Source organism: Saimiri boliviensis, chromosome 6, assembly GCF_048565385.1.
Source record: "Saimiri boliviensis isolate mSaiBol1 chromosome 6, mSaiBol1.pri, whole genome shotgun sequence".
Lineage (NCBI taxonomy): Eukaryota > Metazoa > Chordata > Mammalia > Primates > Cebidae > Saimiri > Saimiri boliviensis.
In genome coordinates, this window is record NC_133454.1 from 884,645 (window position 1) to 908,441 (window position 23,797).

A 23,797-nucleotide genomic window follows, 5' to 3' on the forward strand; every position below is an offset into this window, starting at 1 on the left:
CTGAAAAACATGTCTAGCATTCAAAGCACGGACAGTTTTAGCTGTGTATTTTCAAAAAGTTGTCTCTACCTGCCATAGCTCATGAAGTCAAAACGAGTGAGCTGTGTCCCCTTGATTTGAGCATTCTTTTAGTAAGAAAGGATTAAGTTCAATTTGAATTTTGGAAAACTGCTTCTCATCTTGTCAATCAGCTGTTAGTTTTGTGTGTTAATTTCTAGGAGAGGTAATAGAGTCAATCCAAAACCAAAGGTGTATTCAAGTCCAGATTGACAAGTCAAACCAAGAAAGCAGGCACTGAGCTGGCAGAGGGATCTTTTCCCAGTGGGCGTTAAGGCCCACATAAATCCCTGTGAAGGAATCGGGAATCAGAGACAGAAAGGGACTCGCCTAAGGCTTGTCACATGAAAGTGCCTGGCAGACTGACTGGCAGAGGGCTGGAAATCAAATCCAAATCTTCGGACGTGTAATTTCAAAGGGTGCACCGCCTCCCCCAGGCCCAATGTGACACTTCAATGGCTTAACGAGGGCTTGACGGGATGGATGTCAACATGAAAAGACATTCGATTCCATCGGACCTGTCTTTGGCCCATTGTCTCTAAGGAGAAAGTGCCCGGTTCAAACTCTCACTTTGCTTCTCACCTGAGAGATGTGACCTCAGTGGTCAATGGGAAATGAGCTGGTTTCAGTCACCAACCTCTCACTCATCACCAAGAAAATTTCCTTCAACCATACATGGATTGTGTTTTCAGGAGTGCTGGGCTTCATCCACAGTTGTGAGTAACATGCTAAAAGAGGAAAAAAGATTTGCTGCTCAGGAATGGGGACAGAAATACAGACACACACAAACAGACACACACACACACCCCCACATGACACAAAAATCACCCAAACACAGGCCGCACACACAACTGCTCGTGTTCAGCAAAATACTTAGTGGTATGAGGTGGGCTTTGAATCCGTCCATGCTCCAAAGGAAGACACACCTTTTGCTATTTCACCCGTCTATTCTCGTAGGGAATGTGAATAATTCTTTCAGACATGGCTCATGATGACAGGGACCACTCTCATTTCACCCTCAGAGGCAGACAAGAGTACTGCAGAGGACTCAGGTGTCGTCCCTGCTGACTGAAGAGGACTCCCATTTCCCCTCGAACCCAAAGACACAGCAAAAGTAGCTTTCTCCTTGAAGAGCACACAACTTTTTCAAAATACACAGCTAAAACGGTCCCCGCTTTAAGTGCTTTGGCACTTAAAGCGGGGACCGTTTTAGCTGTGTATTCTGAAAAACATGTCTAGCATTCAAAGCACGGACAGTTTTAGCTGTGTATTTTCAAAAAGTTGTCTCTACCTGCCATAGCTCATGAAGTCAAAACGAGTGAGCTGTGTCCCCTTGATTTGAGCATTCTTTTAGTAAGAAAGGATTAAGTTCAATTTGAATTTTGGAAAACTGCTTCTCATCTTGTCAATCAGCTGTTAGTTTTGTGTGTTAATTTCTAGGAGAGGTAATAGAGTCAATCCAAAACCAAAGGTCTATTCAAGTCCAGATTGACAAGTCAAACCAAGAAAGCAGGCACTGAGCTGGCAGAGGGATCTTTTCCCAGTGGGCGTTAAGGCCCACATAAATCCCTGTGAAGGAATCGGGAATCAGAGACAGAAAGGGACTCGACTAAGGCTTGTCACATGAAAGTGCCTGGCAGACTGACTGGCAGAGGGCTGGAAATCAAATCCAAATCTTCGGACGTGTAATTTCAAAGGGTGCACCGCCTCCCCCAGGCCCAATGTGACACTTCAAAGGCTTAACGAGGGCTTGTCGGGATGGATGTCAACATGAAAAGACATTCGATTCCATCGGACCTGTCTTTGGCCCATTGTCTCTAAGGAGAATGTGCCTGGTTCAAATTCTCACTTTGCTTCTCACCTGAGAGATGTGACCTCAGTGGTCAATGGGAAATGAGCTGGTTTCAGTCACCAACCTCTCACTCATCACCAAGAAAATTTCCTTCAGCCATACATGGATTGTGTTTTCAGGAGTGCTGGGCTTCATCCACAGTTGTGAGTAACATGCTAAAAGAGGAAAAAAAGATTTGCTGCTCAGGAATGGAGACAGAAATACAGACACACACACACAGACACACACACACACACACACACACTCACACACACACACATGAAACAAAAATCACCCAAACACAGGCCGCACACACAACTGCTCGTGTTCAGCAAAATACTTAGTGGTATGAGGTGGGCTTTGAACCCGTCCATTCTCCAAAGAAAGACACAGCTTCTGCTATTTCACCCGTCTATTCTCGTAGGGAATGTGAATAATTCTTTCAGACATGGCTCATGATGACAGGGACCACTCTCATTTCACCCTCAGAGGCAGACAAGAGGACTGCAAAGGACTCAGGTGTCGTCCCTGCTGACAGAAGAGGACTTCAATTTTCCCTCGAACCCAAAGACACAGCAAAAGTAGCTTTCTCTTTGAAGAGCACACAACTTTTTCAAAATACACAGCTAAAACGGTCCCCGCTTTAAGTGCTAAAGCACTTAAAGTGGGGACCGTTTTAGCTGTGTATTCTGAAAAACATGTCTAGCATTCAAAGCACGGACAGTTTTAGCTGTGTATTTTCAAAAAGTTGTCTCTACCTGCCATAGCTCATGAAGTCAAAACGAGTGAGCTGTGTCCCCTTGATTTGAGCATTCTTTTAGTAAGAAAGGATTAAGTTCAATTTGAATTTTGGAAAACTGCTTCTCATCTTGTCAATCAGCTGTCAGTTTTGTGTGTTAATTTCTAGGAGAGGTAATAGAGTCAATCCAAAACCAAAGGTGTATTCAAGTCCAGATTGACAAGTCAAACCAAGAAAGCAGGCACTGAGCTGGCAGAGGGATCTTTTCCCAGTGGGCGTTAAGGCCCACATAAATCCCTGTGAAGGAATCGGGAATCAGAGACAGAAAGGGACTCGCCTAAGGCTTGTCACATGACAGTGCCTGGCAGATTGACTGGCAGAGGGCTGGAAATCAAATCCAAATCTTCGGACGTGTAATTTCACAGGGTGCACCGCCTCCCCCAGGCCCAATGTGACACTTCAATGGCTTAACGAGGGCTTGACGGGATGGATGTCAACATGAAAAGACATTCGATTCCATCGGAGTTGTCTTTGGCCCATTGTCTCTAAGGAGAATGTGCCTGGTTCAAATTCTCACTTTGCTTCTCACCTGAGAGATGCGACCTCAGTGGTCAATGGGAAATGAGCTGGTTTCAGTCACCAACCTCTCACTCATCACCAAGTAAATTTCCTTCAACCATACATGGATTGTGTTTTCAGGAGTGCTGGGCTTCATCCACAGTTGTGAGTAACATGCTAAAAGAGGAAAAAAGATTTGCTGCTCAGGAATGGAGACAGAAATACAGACACACACACACAGACACACACACACACACACACACACACGACACAAAAATCACCCAAACACAGGCCGCACACACAACTGCTCATGTTCAGCAAAATACTTAGTGGTATGAGGTGGGCTTTGAACCCGTCCATGCTCCAAAGGAAGACACACCTTTTGCTATTTCACCCGTCTATTCTCGTACGGAATGTGAATAATTCTTTCAGACATGGCTCATGATGACAGGGACCACTCTCATTTCACCCTCAGAGGCAGACAAGAGGACTGCAAAGGACTCAGGTGTCGTCCCTGCTGACTGAAGACGACTCCCATTTCCCCTCGAACCCAAAGACACAGCAAAAGTAGCTTTCTCTTTGAAGAGCACACAACTTTTTCAAAATACACAGCTAAAACGGTCCCCGCTTTAAGTGCTTTGGCACTTAAAGCGGGGACCGTTTTAGCTGTGTATTCTGAAAAACATGTCTAGCATTCAAAGCACGGACAGTTTTAGCTGTGTATTTTCAAAAAGTTGTCTCTACCTGCCATAGCTCATGAAGTCAAAACGAGTGAGCTGTGTCCCCTTGATTTGAGCATTCTTTTAGTAAGAAAGGATTAAGTTCAATTTGAATTTTGGAAAACTGCTTCTCATCTTGTCAATCAGCTGTCAGTTTTGTGTGTTAATTTCTAGGAGAGGTAATAGAGTCAATCCAAAACCAAAGGTGTATTCAAGTCCAGATTGACAAGTCAAACCAAGAAAGCAGGCAGTGAGCTGGCAGAGGGATCTTTTCCCAGTGGGCGTTAAGGCCCACATAAATCCCTGTGAAGGAATCGGGAATCAGAGACAGAAAGGGACTCTCCTAAGGCTTGTCACATGAAAGTGCCTGGCAGACTGACTGGCAGAGGGCTGGAAATCAAATCCAAATCTTCGGACGTGTAATTTCACAGGGTGCACCACCTCCCCCAGGCCCAATGTGACACTTCAATGGCTTAACGAGGGCGTGACGGGATGGATGTCAACATGAAAAGACATTCGATTCCATCGGACCTGTCTTTGGTCCATTGTCTCTAAGGAGAATGTGCCTGGTTCAAATTCTCACTTTGCTTCTCACCTGAGAGATGTGACCTCAGTGGTCAATGGGAAATGAGCTGGTTTCAGTCACCAACCTCTCACTCATCACCAAGAAAATTTCCTTCAACCATACATGGATTGCGTTTTCAGGAGTGCTGGGCTTCATCCACAGTTGTGAGTAACATGCTAAAAGAGGAAAAAAGATTTGCTGCTCAGGAATGGAGACAGAAATACAGACACACACACACAGACACACACACACACACACACACACACACACGACACAAAAATCACCCAAACACAGGCCGCACACACAACTGCTCGTGTTCAGCAAAATACTTAGTGGTATGAGGTGGGCTTTGAAACCGTCCATGCTCCAAAGGAAGACACACCTTTTGCTATTTCACCCGTCTATTCTCGTAGGGAATGTGAATAATTCTTTCAGACATGGCACATGATGACAGGGACCACTCTCATTTCACCCTCAGAGGCAGACAAGAGGACTGCAAAGGACTCAGGTGTCGTCCCTGCTGACTGAAGAGGACTCCCATTTCCCCTCGAACCCAAAGACACAGCAAAAGTAGCTTTCTCTTTGAAGAGCACACAACTTTTTCAAAATACACAGCTAAAACGGTCCCCGCTTTAAGTGATTTAGCACTTAAAGCGGGGACCGTTTTAGCTGTGTATTCTGAAAAACATGTCTAGCATTCAAAGCACGGACAGTTTTAGCTGTGTATTTTCAAAAAGTTGTCTCTACCTGCCATAGCTCATGAAGTCAAAACGAGTGAGCTGTGTCCCCTTGATTTGAGCATTCTTTTAGTAAGAAAGGATTAAGTTCAATTTGAATTTTGGAAAACTGCTTCTCATCTTGTCAATCAGCTGTCACTTTTGTGTGTTAATTTCTAGGAGAGGTAATAGAGTCAATCCAAAACCAAAGGTGTATTCAAGTCCAGATTGACAAGTCAAACCAAGAAAGCAGGCACTGAGCTGGCAGAGGGATCTTTTCCCAGTGGGCGTTAAGGCCCACATAAATCCCTGTGAAGGAATCGGGAATCAGAGACAGAAAGGGACTCGCCTAAGGCTTGTCACATGAAAGTGCCTGGCAGACTGACTGGCAGAGGGCTGGAAATCAAATCCAAATCTTCGGACGTGTAATTTCACAGGGTGCACCGCCTCCCCCAGGCCCAATGTGACACTTCAATGGCTTAACGAGGGCTTGACGGGATGGATGTCAACATGAAAAGACATTCGATTCCATCGGACCTGTCTTTGGCCCATTGTCTCTAAGGAGAATGTGCCTGGTTCAAATTCTCACTTTGCTTCTCACCTGAGAGATGTGACCTCAGTGGTCAATGGGAAATGAGCTGGTTTCAGTCACCAACCTCTCACTCATCACCAAGAAAATTTCCTTCAACCAAACATGGATTGTGTTTTCAGGAGTGCTGGGCTTCATCCACAGTCGTGAGTAACATGCTAAAAGAGGAAAAAAGATTTGCTGCTCAGGAATGGGGACAGAAATACAGACACACACACACAGACACACACACACACCCCCACATGACACAAAAATCACCCAAACACAGGCCGCACACACAACTGCTCGTGTTCAGCAAAATACTTAGTGGTATGAGGTGGGCTTTGAATCCGTCCATGCTCCAAAGGAAGACACACCTTTTGCTATTTCACCCGTCTATTCTCGTAGGGAATGTGAATAATTCTTTCAGACATGGCTCATGATGACAGGGACCACTCTCATTTCACCCTCAGAGGCAGACAAGAGTACTGCAGAGGACTCAGGTGTCGTCCCTGCTGACTGAAGAGGACTCCCATTTCCCCTCGAACCCAAAGACACAGCAAAAGTAGCTTTCTCCTTGAAGAGCACACAACTTTTTCAAAATACACAGCTAAAACGGTCCCCGCTTTAAGTGCTTTGGCACTTAAAGCGGGGACCGTTTTAGCTGTGTATTCTGAAAAACATGTCTAGCATTCAAAGCACGGACAGTTTTAGCTGTGTATTTTCAAAAAGTTGTCTCTACCTGCCATAGCTCATGAAGTCAAAACGAGTGAGCTGTGTCCCCTTGATTTGAGCATTCTTTTAGTAAGAAAGGATTAAGTTCAATTTGAATTTTGGAAAACTGCTTCTCATCTTGTCAATCAGCTGTTAGTTTTGTGTGTTAATTTCTAGGAGAGGTAATAGAGTCAATCCAAAACCAAAGGTGTATTCAAGTCCAGATTGACAAGTCAAACCAAGAAAGCAGGCACTGAGCTGGCAGAGGGATCTTTTCCCAGTGGGCGTTAAGGCCCACATAAATCCCTGTGAAGGAATCGGGAATCAGAGACAGAAAGGGACTCGCCTAAGGCTTGTCACATGAAAGTGCCTGGCAGACTGACTGGCAGAGGGCTGGAAATCAAATCCAAATCTTCGGACGTGTAATTTCAAAGGGTGCACCGCCTCCCCCAGGCCCAATGTGACACTTCAATGGCTTAACGAGGGCTTGACGGGATGGATGTCAACATGAAAAGACATTCGATTCCATCGGACCTGTCTTTGGCCCATTGTCTCTAAGGAGAAAGTGCCCGGTTCAAACTCTCACTTTGCTTCTCACCTGAGCGATGTGACCTCAGTGGTCAATGGGAAATGAGCTGGTTTCAGTCACCAACCTCTCACTCATCACCAAGAAAATTTCCTTCAACCATACATGGATTGTGTTTTCAGGAGTGCTGGGCTTCATCCACAGTCGTGAGTAACATGCTAAAAGAGGAAAAAAGATTTGCTGCTCAGGAATGGGGACAGAAATACAGACACACACACACAGACACACACACACACCCCCACATGACACAAAAATCACCCAAACACAGGCCGCACACACAACTGCTCGTGTTCAGCAAAATACTTAGTGGTATGAGGTGGGCTTTGAATCCGTCCATGCTCCAAAGGAAGACACACCTTTTGCTATTTCACCCGTCTATTCTCGTAGGGAATGTGAATAATTCTTTCAGACATGGCTCATGATGACAGGGACCACTCTCATTTCACCCTCAGAGGCAGACAAGAGTACTGCAGAGGACTCAGGTGTCGTCCCTGCTGACTGAAGAGGACTCCCATTTCCCCTCGAACCCAAAGACACAGCAAAAGTAGCTTTCTCCTTGAAGAGCACACAAATTTTTCAAAATACACAGCTAAAACGGTCCCCGCTTTAAGTGCTTTGGCACTTAAAGCGGGGACCGTTTTAGCTGTGTATTCTGAAAAACATGTCTAGCATTCAAAGCACGGACAGTTTTAGCTGTGTATTTTCAAAAAGTTGTCTCTACCTGCCATAGCTCATGAAGTCAAAACGAGTGAGCTGTGTCCCCTTGATTTGAGCATTCTTTTAGTAAGAAAGGATTAAGTTCAATTTGAATTTTGGAAAACTGCTTCTCATCTTGTCAATCAGCTGTTAGTTTTGTGTGTTAATTTCTAGGAGAGGTAATAGAGTCAATCCAAAACCAAAGGTCTATTCAAGTCCAGATTGACAAGTCAAACCAAGAAAGCAGGCACTGAGCTGGCAGAGGGATCTTTTCCCAGTGGGCGTTAAGGCCCACATAAATCCCTGTGAAGGAATCGGGAATCAGAGACAGAAAGGGACTCGCCTAAGGCTTGTCACATGAAAGTGCCTGGCAGACTGACTGGCAGAGGGCTGGAAATCAAATCCAAATCTTCGGACGTGTAATTTCAAAGGGTGCACCGCCTCCCCCAGGCCCAATGTGACACTTCAATGGCTTAACGAGGGCTTGTCGGGATGGATGTCAACATGAAAAGACATTCGATTCCATCGGACCTGTCTTTGGCCCATTGTCTCTAAGGAGAATGTGCCTGGTTCAAATTCTCACTTTGCTTCTCACCTGAGAGATGTGACCTCAGTGGTCAATGGGAAATGAGCTGGTTTCAGTCACCAACCTCTCACTCATCACCAAGAAAATTTCCTTCAGCCATACATGGATTGTGTTTTCAGGAGTGCTGGGCTTCATCCACAGTTGTGAGTAACATGCTAAAAGAGGAAAAAAAGATTTGCTGCTCAGGAATGGAGACAGAAATACAGACACACACACACAGACACACACACACACACACACACACTCACACACACACACATGAAACAAAAATCACCCAAACACAGGCCGCACACACAACTGCTCGTGTTCAGCAAAATACTTAGTGGTATGAAGTGGGCTTTGAACCCGTCCATTCTCCAAAGAAAGACACAGCTTCTGCTATTTCACCCGTCTATTCTCGTAGGGAATGTGAATAATTCTTTCAGACATGGCTCATGATGACAGGGACCACTCTCATTTCACCCTCAGAGGCAGACAAGAGGACTGCAAAGGACTCAGGTGTCGTCCCTGCTGACAGAAGAGGACTTCAATTTTCCCTCGAACCCAAAGACACAGCAAAAGTAGCTTTCTCTTTGAAGAGCACACAACTTTTTCAAAATACACAGCTAAAACGGTCCCCGCTTTAAGTGCTAAAGCACTTAGAGTGGGGACCGTTTTAGCTGTGTATTCTGAAAAACATGTCTAGCATTCAAAGCACGGACAGTTTTAGCTGTGTATTTTCAAAAAGTTGTCTCTACCTGCCATAGCTCATGAAGTCAAAACGAGTGAGCTGTGTCCCCTTGATTTGAGCATTCTTTTAGTAAGAAAGGATTAAGTTCAATTTGAATTTTGGAAAACTGCTTCTCATCTTGTCAATCAGCTGTCAGTTTTGTGTGTTAATTTCTAGGAGAGGTAATAGAGTCAATCCAAAACCAAAGGTGTATTCAAGTCCAGATTGACAAGTCAAACCAAGAAAGCAGGCACTGAGCTGGCAGAGGGATCTTTTCCCAGTGGGCGTTAAGGCCCACATAAATCCCTGTGAAGGAATCGGGAATCAGAGACAGAAAGGGACTCGCCTAAGGCTTGTCACATGACAGTGCCTGGCAGATTGACTGGCAGAGGGCTGGAAATCAAATCCAAATCTTCGGACGTGTAATTTCACAGGGTGCACCGCCTCCCCCAGGCCCAATGTGACACTTCAATGGCTTAACGAGGGCTTGACGGGATGGATGTCAACATGAAAAGACATTCGATTCCATCGGAGTTGTCTTTGGCCCATTGTCTCTAAGGAGAATGTGCCTGGTTCAAATTCTCACTTTGCTTCTCACCTGAGAGATGCGACCTCAGTGGTCAATGGGAAATGAGCTGGTTTCAGTCACCAACCTCTCACTCATCACCAAGTAAATTTCCTTCAACCATACATGGATTGTGTTTTCAGGAGTGCTGGGCTTCATCCACAGTTGTGAGTAACATGCTAAAAGAGGAAAAAAGATTTGCTGCTCAGGAATGGAGACAGAAATACAGACACACACACACAGACAGACACACACACACACACACACACGACACAAAAATCACCCAAACACAGGCCGCACACACAACTGCTCATGTTCAGCAAAATACTTAGTGGTATGAGGTGGGCTTTGAACCCGTCCATGCTCCAAAGGAAGACACACCTTTTGCTATTTCACCCGTCTATTCTCGTACGGAATGTGAATAATTCTTTCAGACATGGCTCATGATGACAGGGACCACTCTCATTTCACCCTCAGAGGCAGACAAGAGGACTGCAAAGGACTCAGGTGTCGTCCCTGCTGACTGAAGACGACTCCCATTTCCCCTCGAACCCAAAGACACAGCAAAAGTAGCTTTCTCTTTGAAGAGCACACAACTTTTTCAAAATACACAGCTAAAACGGTCCCCGCTTTAAGTGCTTTGGCACTTAAAGCGGGGACCGTTTTAGCTGTGTATTCTGAAAAACATGTCTAGCATTCAAAGCACGGACAGTTTTAGCTGTGTATTTTCAAAAAGTTGTCTCTACCTGCCATAGCTCATGAAGTCAAAACGAGTGAGCTGTGTCCCCTTGATTTGAGCATTCTTTTAGTAAGAAAGGATTAAGTTCAATTTGAATTTTGGAAAACTGCTTCTCATCTTGTCAATCAGCTGTCAGTTTTGTGTGTTAATTTCTAGGAGAGGTAATAGAGTCAATCCAAAACCAAAGGTGTATTCAAGTCCAGATTGACAAGTCAAACCAAGAAAGCAGGCAGTGAGCTGGCAGAGGGATCTTTTCCCAGTGGGCGTTAAGGCCCACATAAATCCCTGTGAAGGAATCGGGAATCAGAGACAGAAAGGGACTCTCCTAAGGCTTGTCACATGAAAGTGCCTGGCAGACTGACTGGCAGAGGGCTGGAAATCAAATCCAAATCTTCGGACGTGTAATTTCACAGGGTGCACCACCTCCCCCAGGCCCAATGTGACACTTCAATGGCTTAACGAGGGCGTGACGGGATGGATGTCAACATGAAAAGACATTCGATTCCATCGGACCTGTCTTTGGCCCATTGTCTCTAAGGAGAATGTGCCTGGTTCAAATTCTCACTTTGCTTCTCACCTGAGAGATGTGACCTCAGTGGTCAATGGGAAATGAGCTGGTTTCAGTCACCAACCTCTCACTCATCACCAAGAAAATTTCCTTCAACCAAACATGGATTGTGTTTTCAGGAGTGCTGGGCTTCATCCACAGTCGTGAGTAACATGCTAAAAGAGGAAAAAAGATTTGCTGCTCAGGAATGGGGACAGAAATACAGACACACACACACAGACACACACACACACCCCCACATGACACAAAAATCACCCAAACACAGGCCGCACACACAACTGCTCGTGTTCAGCAAAATACTTAGTGGTATGAGGTGGGCTTTGAATCCGTCCATGCTCCAAAGGAAGACACACCTTTTGCTATTTCACCCGTCTATTCTCGTAGGGAATGTGAATAATTCTTTCAGACATGGCTCATGATGACAGGGACCACTCTCATTTCACCCTCAGAGGCAGACAAGAGTACTGCAGAGGACTCAGGTGTCGTCCCTGCTGACTGAAGAGGACTCCCATTTCCCCTCGAACCCAAAGACACAGCAAAAGTAGCTTTCTCCTTGAAGAGCACACAACTTTTTCAAAATACACAGCTAAAACGGTCCCCGCTTTAAGTGCTTTGGCACTTAAAGCGGGGACCGTTTTAGCTGTGTATTCTGAAAAACATGTCTAGCATTCAAAGCACGGACAGTTTTAGCTGTGTATTTTCAAAAAGTTGTCTCTACCTGCCATAGCTCATGAAGTCAAAACGAGTGAGCTGTGTCCCCTTGATTTGAGCATTCTTTTAGTAAGAAAGGATTAAGTTCAATTTGAATTTTGGAAAACTGCTTCTCATCTTGTCAATCAGCTGTCAGTTTTGTGTGTTAATTTCTAGGAGAGGTAATAGAGTCAATCCAAAACCAAAGGTGTATTCAAGTCCAGATTGACAAGTCAAACCAAGAAAGCAGGCAGTGAGCTGGCAGAGGGATCTTTTCCCAGTGGGCGTTAAGGCCCACATAAATCCCTGTGAAGGAATCGGGAATCAGAGACAGAAAGGGACTCTCCTAAGGCTTGTCACATGAAAGTGCCTGGCAGACTGACTGGCAGAGGGCTGGAAATCAAATCCAAATCTTCGGACGTGTAATTTCACAGGGTGCACCACCTCCCCCAGGCCCAATGTGACACTTCAATGGCTTAACGAGGGCGTGACGGGATGGATGTCAACATGAAAAGACATTCGATTCCATCGGACCTGTCTTTGGTCCATTGTCTCTAAGGAGAATGTGCCTGGTTCAAATTCTCACTTTGCTTCTCACCTGAGAGATGTGACCTCAGTGGTCAATGGGAAATGAGCTGGTTTCAGTCACCAACCTCTCACTCATCACCAAGAAAATTTCCTTCAGCCATACATGGATTGTGTTTTCAGGAGTGCTGGGCTTCATTCACAGTTGTGAGTAACATGCTAAAAGAGGAAAAAAAGATTTGCTGCTCAGGAATGGAGACAGAAATACAGACACACACACACAGACACACACACACACACACACACTCACACACACACACATGAAACAAAAATCACCCAAACACAGGCCGCACACACAACTGCTCGTGTTCAGCAAAATACTTAGTGGTATGAGGTGGGCTTTGAACCCGTCCATTCTCCAAAGAAAGACACAGCTTCTGCTATTTCACCCGTCTATTCTCGTAGGGAATGTGAATAATTCTTTCAGACATGGCTCATGATGACAGGGACCACTCTCATTTCACCCTCAGAGGCAGACAAGAGGACTGCAAAGGACTCAGGTGTCGTCCCTGCTGACAGAAGAGGACTTCAATTTTCCCTCGAACCCAAAGACACAGCAAAAGTAGCTTTCTCTTTGAAGAGCACACAACTTTTTCAAAATACACAGCTAAAACAGTCCCCGCTTTAAGTGCTAAAGCACTTAAAGTGGGGACCGTTTTAGCTGTGTATTCTGAAAAACATGTCTAGCATTCAAAGCACGGACAGTTTTAGCTGTGTGTTTTCAAAAAGTTGTCTCTACCTGCCATAGCTCATGAAGTCAAAACGAGTGAGCTGTGTCCCCTTGATTTGAGCATTCTTTTAGTAAGAAAGGATTAAGTTCAATTTGAATTTTGGAAAACTGCTTCTCATCTTGTCAATCAGCTGTCAGTTTTGTGTGTTAATTTCTAGGAGAGGTAATAGAGTCAATCCAAAACCAAAGGTGTATTCAAGTCCAGATTGACAAGTCAAACCAAGAAAGCAGGCACTGAGCTGGCAGAGGGATCTTTTCCCAGTGGGCGTTAAGGCCCACATAAATCCCTGTGAAGGAATCGGGAATCAGAGACAGAAAGGGACTCGCCTAAGGCTTGTCACATGACAGTGCCTGGCAGATTGACTGGCAGAGGGCTGGAAATCAAATCCAAATCTTCGGACGTGTAATTTCACAGGGTGCACCGCCTCCCCCAGGCCCAATGTGACACTTCAATGGCTTAACGAGGGCTTGACGGGATGGATGTCAACATGAAAAGACATTCGATTCCATCGGAGTTGTCTTTGGCCCATTGTCTCTAAGGAGAATGTGCCTGGTTCAAATTCTCACTTTGCTTCTCACCTGAGAGATGCGACCTCAGTGGTCAATGGGAAATGAGCTGGTTTCAGTCACCAACCTCTCACTCATCACCAAGTAAATTTCCTTCAACCATACATGGATTGTGTTTTCAGGAGTGCTGGGCTTCATCCACAGTTGTGAGTAACATGCTAAAAGAGGAAAAAAGATTTGCTGCTCAGGAATGGAGACAGAAATACAGACACACACACACAGACAGACACACACACACACACACACACGACACAAAAATCACCCAAACACAGGCCGCACACACAACTGCTCATGTTCAGCAAAATACTTAGTGGTATGAGGTGGGCTTTGAACCCGTCCATGCTCCAAAGGAAGACACACCTTTTGCTATTTCACCCGTCTATTCTCGTACGGAATGTGAATAATTCTTTCAGACATGGCTCATGATGACAGGGACCACTCTCATTTCACCCTCAGAGGCAGACAAGAGGACTGCAAAGGACTCAGGTGTCGTCCCTGCTGACTGAAGACGACTCCCATTTCCCCTCGAACCCAAAGACACAGCAAAAGTAGCTTTCTCTTTGAAGAGCACACAACTTTTTCAAAATACACAGCTAAAACGGTCCCCGCTTTAAGTGCTTTGGCACTTAAAGCGGGGACCGTTTTAGCTGTGTATTCTGAAAAACATGTCTAGCATTCAAAGCACGGACAGTTTTAGCTGTGTATTTTCAAAAAGTTGTCTCTACCTGCCATAGCTCATGAAGTCAAAACGAGTGAGCTGTGTCCCCTTGATTTGAGCATTCTTTTAGTAAGAAAGGATTAAGTTCAATTTGAATTTTGGAAAACTGCTTCTCATCTTGTCAATCAGCTGTCAGTTTTGTGTGTTAATTTCTAGGAGAGGTAATAAAGTCAATCCAAAACCAAAGGTGTATTCAAGTCCAGATTGACAAGTCAAACCAAGAAAGCAGGCAGTGAGCTGGCAGAGGGATCTTTTCCCAGTGGGCGTTAAGGCCCACATAAATCCCTGTGAAGGAATCGGGAATCAGAGACAGAAAGGGACTCTCCTAAGGCTTGTCACATGAAAGTGCCTGGCAGACTGACTGGCAGAGGGCTGGAAATCAAATCCAAATCTTCGGACGTGTAATTTCACAGGGTGCACCACCTCCCCCAGGCCTATGTGACACTTCAATGGCTTAACGAGGGCGTGACGGGATGGATGTCAACATGAAAAGACATTCGATTCCATCGGACCTGTCTTTGGTCCATTGTCTCTAAGGAGAATGTGCCTGGTTCAAATTCTCACTTTGCTTCTCACCTGAGAGATGTGACCTCAGTGGTCAATGGGAAATGAGCTGGTTTCAGTCACCAACCTCTCACTCATCACCAAGAACATTTCCTTCAACCATACATGGATTGCGTTTTCAGGAGTGCTGGGCTTCATCCACAGTTGTGAGTAACATGCTAAAAGAGGAAAAAAGATTTGCTGCTCAGGAATGGAGACAGAAATACAGACACACACACACAGACACACACACACACACACACACACACACACACGACACAAAAATCACCCAAACACAGGCCGCACACACAACTGCTCGTGTTCAGCAAAATACTTAGTGGTATGAGGTGGGCTTTGAAACCGTCCATGCTCCAAAGGAAGACACACCTTTTGCTATTTCACCCGTCTATTCTCGTAGGGAATGTGAATAATTCTTTCAGACATGGCACATGATGACAGGGACCACTCTCATTTCACCCTCAGAGGCAGACAAGAGGACTGCAAAGGACTCAGGTGTCGTCCCTGCTGACTGAAGAGGACTCCCATTTCCCCTCGAACCCAAAGACACAGCAAAAGTAGCTTTCTCTTTGAAGAGCACACAACTTTTTCAAAATACACAGCTAAAACGGTCCCCGCTTTAAGTGATTTAGCACTTAAAGCGGGGACCGTTTTAGCTGTGTATTCTGAAAAACATGTCTAGCATTCAAAGCACGGACAGTTTTAGCTGTGTATTTTCAAAAAGTTGTCTCTACCTGCCATAGCTCATGAAGTCAAAACGAGTGAGCTGTGTCCCCTTGATTTGAGCATTCTTTTAGTAAGAAAGGATTAAGTTCAATTTGAATTTTGGAAAACTGCTTCTCATCTTGTCAATCAGCTGTCACTTTTGTGTGTTAATTTCTAGGAGAGGTAATAGAGTCAATCCAAAACCAAAGGTGTATTCAAGTCCAGATTGACAAGTCAAACCAAGAAAGCAGGCACTGAGCTGGCAGAGGGATCTTTTCCCAGTGGGCGTTAAGGCCCACATAAATCCCTGTGAAGGAATCGGGAATCAGAGACAGAAAGGGACTCGCCTAAGGCTTGTCACATGAAAGTGCCTGGCAGACTGACTGGCAGAGGGCTGGAAATCAAATCCAAATCTTCGGACGTGTAATTTCACAGGGTGCACCGCCTCCCCCAGGCCCAATGTGACACTTCAATGGCTTAACGAGGGCTTGACGGGATGGATGTCAACATGAAAAGACATTCGATTCCATCGGACCTGTCTTTGGCCCATTGTCTCTAAGGAGAATGTGCCTGGTTCAAATTCTCACTTTGCTTCTCACCTGAGAGATGTGACCTCAGTGGTCAATGGGAAATGAGCTGGTTTCAGTCACCAACCTCTCACTCATCACCAAGAAAATTTCCTTCAACCAAACATGGATTGTGTTTTCAGGAGTGCTGGGCTTCATCCACAGTCGTGAGTAACATGCTAAAAGAGGAAAAAAGATTTGCTGCTCAGGAATGGGGACAGAAATACAGACACACACACACAGACACACACACACACCCCCACATGACACAAAAATCACCCAAACACAGGCCGCACACACAACTGCTCGTGTTCAGCAAAATACTTAGTGGTATGAGGTGGGCTTTGAATCCGTCCATGCTCCAAAGGAAGACACACCTTTTGCTATTTCACCCGTCTATTCTCGTAGGGAATGTGAATAATTCTTTCAGACATGGCTCATGATGACAGGGACCACTCTCATTTCACCCTCAGAGGCAGACAAGAGTACTGCAGAGGACTCAGGTGTCGTCCCTGCTGACTGAAGAGGACTCCCATTTCCCCTCGAACCCAAAGACACAGCAAAAGTAGCTTTCTCCTTGAAGAGCACACAACTTTTTCAAAATACACAGCTAAAACGGTCCCCGCTTTAAGTGCTTTGGCACTTAAAGCAGGGACCGTTTTAGCTGTGTATTCTGAAAAACATGTCTAGCATTCAAAGCACGGACAGTTTTAGCTGTGTATTTTCAAAAAGTTGTCTCTACCTGCCATAGCTCATGAAGTCAAAACGAGTGAGCTGTGTCCCCTTGATTTGAGCATTCTTTTAGTAAGAAAGGATTAAGTTCAATTTGAATTTTGGAAAACTGCTTCTCATCTTGTCAATCAGCTGTTAGTTTTGTGTGTTAATTTCTAGGAGAGGTAATAGAGTCAATCCAAAACCAAAGGTGTATTCAAGTCCAGATTGACAAGTCAAACCAAGAAAGCAGGCAGTGAGCTGGCAGAGGGATCTTTTCCCAGTGGGCGTTAAGGCCCACATAAATCCCTGTGAAGGAATCGGGAATCAGAGACAGAAAGGGACTCTCCTAAGGCTTGTCACATGAAAGTGCCTGGCAGACTGACTGGCAGAGGGCTGGAAATCAAATCCAAATCTTCGGACGTGTAATTTCACAGGGTGCACCACCTCCCCCAGGCCCAATGTGACACTTCAATGGCTTAACGAGGGCGTGACGGGATGGATGTCAACATGAAAAGACATTCGATTCCATCGGACCTGTCTTTGGTCCATTGTCTCTAAGGAGAATGTGCCTGGTTCAAATTCTCACTTTGCTTCTCACCTGAGAGATGTGACCTCAGTGGTCAATGGGAAATGAGCTGGTTTCAGTCACCAACCTCTCACTCATCACCAAGAAAATTTCCTTCAGCCATACATGGATTGTGTTTTCAGGAGTGCTGGGCTTCATTCACAGTTGTGAGTAACATGCTAAAAGAGGAAAAAAAGATTTGCTGCTCAGGAATGGAGACAGAAATACAGACACACACACACAGACACACACACACACACACACACACACACGACACAAAAATCACCCAAACACAGGCCGCACACACAACTGCTCGTGTTCAGCAAAATACTTAGTGGTATGAGGTGGGCTTTGAAACCGTCCATGCTCCAAAGGAAGACACACCTTTTGCTATTTCACCCGTCTATTCTCGTAGGGAATGTGAATAATTCTTTCAGACATGGCTCATGATGACAGGGACCACTCTCATTTCACCCTCAGAGGCAGACAAGAGGACTGCAAAGGACTCAGGTGTCGTCCCTGCTGACTGAAGAGGACTCCCATTTCCCCTCGAACCCAAAGACACAGCAAAAGTAGCTTTCTCTTTGAAGAGCACACAACTTTTTCAAAATACACAGCTAAAACGGTCCCCACTTTAAGTGATTTAGCACTTAAAGCGGGGACCGTTTTAGCTGTGTATTCTGAAAAACATGTCTAGCATTCAAAGCACGGACAGTTTTAGCTGTGTATTTTCAAAAAGTTGTCTCTACCTGCCATAGCTCATGAAGTCAAAACGAGTGAGCTGTGTCCCCTTGATTTGAGCATTCTTTTAGTAAGAAAGGATTAAGTTCAATTTGAATTTTGGAAAACTGCTTCTCATCTTGTCAATCAGCTGTCACTTTTGTGTGTTAATTTCTAGGAGAGGTAATAGAGTCAATCCAAAACCAAAGGTGTATTCAAGTCCAGATTGACAAGTCAAACCAAGAAAGCAGGCACTGAGCTGGCAGAGGGATCTTTTCCCAGTGGGCGTTAAGGCCCACATAAATCCCTGTGAAGGAATCGGGAATCAGAGACAGAAAGGGACTCGCCTAAGGCTTGTCACATGAAAGTGCCTGGCAGACTGACTGGCAGAGGGCTGGAAATCAAATCCAAATCTTCGGACGTGTAATTTCACAGGGTGCACCGCCTCCCCCAGGCCCAATGTGACACTTCAATGGCTTAACGAGGGCTTGACGGGATGGATGTCAACATGAAAAGACATTCGATTCCATCGGACCTGTCTTTGGCCCATTGTCTCTAAGGAGAATGTGCCTGGTTCAAATTCTCACTTTGCTTCTCACCTGAGAGATGTGACCTCAGTGGTCAATGGGAAATGAGCTGGTTTCAGTCACCAACTTCTCACTCATCACCAAGAAAATTTCCTTCAACCAAACATGGATTGTGTTTTCAGGAGTGCTGGGCTTCATCCACAGTCGTGAGTAACATGCTAAAAGAGGAAAAAAGATTTGCTGCTCAGGAATGGGGACAGAAATACAGACACACACACACAGACACACACACACACCCCCACATGACACAAAAATCACCCAAACACAGGCCGCACACACAACTGCTCGTGTTCAGCAAAATACTTAGTGGTATGAGGTGGGCTTTGAATCCGTCCATGCTCCAAAGGAAGACACACCTTTTGCTATTTCACCCGTCTATTCTCGTAGGGAATGTGAATAATTCTTTCAGACATGGCTCATGATGACAGGGACCACTCTCATTTCACCCTCAGAGGCAGACAAGAGTACTGCAGAGGACTCAGGTGTCGTCCCTGCTGACTGAAGAGGACTCCCATTTCCCCTCGAACCCAAAGACACAGCAAAAGTAGCTTTCTCCTTGAAGAGCACACAACTTTTTCAAAATACACAGCTAAAACGGTCCCCGCTTTAAGTGCTTTGGCACTTAAAGCGGGGACCGTTTTAGCTGTGTATTCTGAAAAACATGTCTAGCATTCAAAGCACGGACAGTTTTAGCTGTGTATTTTCAAAAAGTTGTCTCTACCTGCCATAGCTCATGAAGTCAAAACGAGTGAGCTGTGTCCCCTTGATTTGAGCATTCTTTTAGTAAGAAAGGATTAAGTTCAATTTGAATTTTGGAAAACTGCTTCTCATCTTGTCAATCAGCTGTTAGTTTTGTGTGTTAATTTCTAGGAGAGGTAATAGAGTCAATCCAAAACCAAAGGTGTATTCAAGTCCAGATTGACAAGTCAAACCAAGAAAGCAGGCACTGAGCTGGCAGAGGGATCTTTTCCCAGTGGGCGTTAAGGCCCACATAAATCCCTGTGAAGGAATCGGGAATCAGAGACAGAAAGGGACTCGCCTAAGGCTTGTCACATGAAAGTGCCTGGCAGACTGACTGGCAGAGGGCTGGAAATCAAATCCAAATCTTCGGACGTGTAATTTCAAAGGGTGCACCGCCTCCCCCAGGCCCAATGTGACACTTCAATGGCTTAACGAGGGCTTGACGGGATGGATGTCAACATGAAAAGACATTCGATTCCATCGGACCTGTCTTTGGCCCATTGTCTCTAAGGAGAAAGTGCCCGGTTCAAACTCTCACTTTGCTTCTCACCTGAGAGATGTGACCTCAGTGGTCAATGGGAAATGAGCTGGTTTCAGTCACCAACCTCTCACTCATCACCAAGAAAATTTCCTTCAACCATACATGGATTGTGTTTTCAGGAGTGCTGGGCTTCATCCACAGTCGTGAGTAACATGCTAAAAGAGGAAAAAAGATTTGCTGCTCAGGAATGGGGACAGAAATACAGACACACACACACAGACACACACACACACCCCCACATGACACAAAAATCACCCAAACACAGGCCGCACACACAACTGCTCGTGTTCAGCAAAATACTTAGTGGTATGAGGTGGGCTTTGAATCCGTCCATGCTCCAAAGGAAGACACACCTTTTGCTATTTCACCCGTCTATTCTCGTAGGGAATGTGAATAATTCTTTCAGACATGGCTCATGATGACAGGGACCACTCTCATTTCACCCTCAGAGGCAGACAAGAGTACTGCAGAGGACTCAGGTGTCGTCCCTGCTGACTGAAGAGGACTCCCATTTCCCCTCGAACCCAAAGACACAGCAAAAGTAGCTTTCTCCTTGAAGAGCACACAAATTTTTCAAAATACACAGCTAAAACGGTCCCCGCTTTAAGTGCTTTGGCACTTAAAGCGGGGACCGTTTTAGCTGTGTATTCTGAAAAACATGTCTAGCATTCAAAGCACGGACAGTTTTAGCTGTGTATTTTCAAAAAGTTGTCTCTACCTGCCATAGCTCATGAAGTCAAAACGAGTGAGCTGTGTCCCCTTGATTTGAGCATTCTTTTAGTAAGAAAGGATTAAGTTCAATTTGAATTTTGGAAAACTGCTTCTCATCTTGTCAATCAGCTGTTAGTTTTGTGTGTTAATTTCTAGGAGAGGTAATAGAGTCAATCCAAAACCAAAGGTGTATTCAAGTCCAGATTGACAAGTCAAACCAAGAAAGCAGGCACTGAGCTGGCAGAGGGATCTTTTCCCAGTGGGCGTTAAGGCCCACATAAATCCCTGTGAAGGAATCGGGAATCAGAGACAGAAAGGGACTCGACTAAGGCTTGTCACATGAAAGTGCCTGGCAGACTGACTGGCAGAGGGCTGGAAATCAAATCGAAATCTTCGGACGTGTAATTTCAAAGGGTGCACCGCCTCCCCCAGGCCCAATGTGACACTTCAATGGCTTAACGAGGGCTTGTCGGGATGGATGTCAACATGAAAAGACATTCGATTCCATCGGACCTGTCTTTGGCCCATTGTCTCTAAGGAGAATGTGCCTGGTTCAAATTCTCACTTTGCTTCTCACCTGAGAGATGTGACCTCAGTGGTCAATGGGAAATGAGCTGGTTTCAGTCACCAACCTCTCACTCATCACCAAGAAAATTTCCTTCAGCCATACATGGATTGTGTTTTCAGGAGTGCTGGGCTTCATCCACAGTTGTGAGTAACATGCTAAAAGAGGAAAAAAAGATTTGCTGCTCAGGAATGGAGACAGAAATACAGACACACACACACAGACACACACACACACACACACACACTCACACACACACACATGAAACAAAAATCACCCAAACACAGGCCGCACACACAACTGCTCGTGTTCAGCAAAATACTTAGTGGTATGAGGTGGGCTTTGAACCCGTCCATTCTCCAAAGAAAGACACAGCTTCTGCTATTTCACCCGTCTATTCTCGTAGGGAATGTGAATAATTCTTTCAGACATGGCTCATGATGACATGGACCACTCTCATTTCACCCTCAGAGGCAGACAAGAGGACTGCAAAGGACTCAGGTGTCGTCCCTGCTGACAGAAGAGGACTTCAATTTTCCCTCGAACCCAAAGACACAGCAAAAGTAGCTTTCTCTTTGAAAAGCACACAACTTTTTCAAAATACACAGCTAAAACGGTCCCCGCTTTAAGTGCTAATGCACTTAAAGTGGGGACCGTTTTAGCTGTGTATTCTGAAAAACATGTCTAGCATTCAAAGCACGGACAGTTTTAGCTGTGTATTTTCAAAAAGTTGTCTCTACCTGCCATAGCTCATGAAGTCAAAACGAGTGAGATGTGTCCCCTTGATTTGAGCATTCTTTTAGTAAGAAAGGATTAAGTTCAATTTGAATTTTGGAAAACTGCTTCTCATCTTGTCAATCAGCTGTCAGTTTTGTGTGTTAATTTCTAGGAGAGGTAATAGAGTCAATCCAAAACCAAAGGTGTATTCAAGTCCAGATTGACAAGTCAAACCAAGAAAGCAGGCAGTGAGCTGGCAGAGGGATCTTTTCCCAGTGGGCGTTAAGGCCCACATAAATCCCTGTGAAGGAATCGGGAATCAGAGACAGAAAGGGACTCTCCTAAGGCTTGTCACATGAAAGTGCCTGGCAGACTGACTGGCAGAGGGCTGGAAATCAAATCCAAATCTTCGGACGTGTAATTTCACAGGGTGCACCACCTCCCCCAGGCCCAATGTGACACTTCAATGGCTTAACGAGGGCGTGACGGGATGGATGTCAACATGAAAAGACATTCGATTCCATCGGACCTGTCTTTGGTCCATTGTCTCTAAGGAGAATGTGCCTGGTTCAAATTCTCACTTTGCTTCTCACCTGAGAGATGTGACCTCAGTGGTCAATGGGAAATGAGCTGGTTTCAGTCACCAACCTCTCACTCATCACCAAGAACATTTCCTTCAACCATACATGGATTGCGTTTTCAGGAGTGCTGGGCTTCATCCACAGTTGTGAGTAACATGCTAAAAGAGGAAAAAAGATTTGCTGCTCAGGAATGGAGACAGAAATACAGACACACACACACAGACACACACACACACACACACACACACACACGACACAAAAATCACCCAAACACAGGCCGCACACACAACTGCTCGTGTTCAGCAAAATACTTAGTGGTATGAGGTGGGCTTTGAAACCGTCCATGCTCCAAAGGAAGACACACCTTTTGCTATTTCACCCGTCTATTCTCGTAGGGAATGTGAATAATTCTTTCAGACATGGCACATGATGACAGGGACCACTCTCATTTCACCCTCAGAGGCAGACAAGAGGACTGCAAAGGACTCAGGTGTCGTCCCTGCTGACTGAAGAGGACTCCCATTTCCCCTCGAACCCAAAGACACAGCAAAAGTAGCTTTCTCTTTGAAGAGCACACAACTTTTTCAAAATACACAGCTAAAACGGTCCCCGCTTTAAGTGATTTAGCACTTAAAGCGGGGACCGTTTTAGCTGTGTATTCTGAAAAACATGTCTAGCATTCAAAGCACGGACAGTTTTAGCTGTGTATTTTCAAAAAGTTGTCTCTACCTGCCATAGCTCATGAAGTCAAAACGAGTGAGCTGTGTCCCCTTGATTTGAGCATTCTTTTAGTAAGAAAGGATTAAGTTCAATTTGAATTTTGGAAAACTGCTTCTCATCTTGTCAATCAGCTGTCACTTTTGTGTGTTAATTTCTAGGAGAGGTAATAGAGTCAATCCAAAACCAAAGGTGTATTCAAGTCCAGATTGACAAGTCAAACCAAGAAAGCAGGCACTGAGCTGGCAGAGGGATCTTTTCCCAGTGGGCGTTAAGGCCCACATAAATCCCTGTGAAGGAATCGGGAATCAGAGACAGAAAGGGACTCGCCTAAGGCTTGTCACATGAAAGTGCCTGGCAGACTGACTGGCAGAGGGCTGGAAATCAAATCCAAATCTTCGGACGTGTAATTTCACAGGGTGCACCGCCTCCCCCAGGCCCAATGTGACACTTCAATGGCTTAACGAGGGCTTGACGGGATGGATGTCAACATGAAAAGACATTCGATTCCATCGGACCTGTCTTTGGCCCATTGTCTCTAAGGAGAATGTGCCTGGTTCAAATTCTCACTTTGCTTCTCACCTGAGAGATGTGACCTCA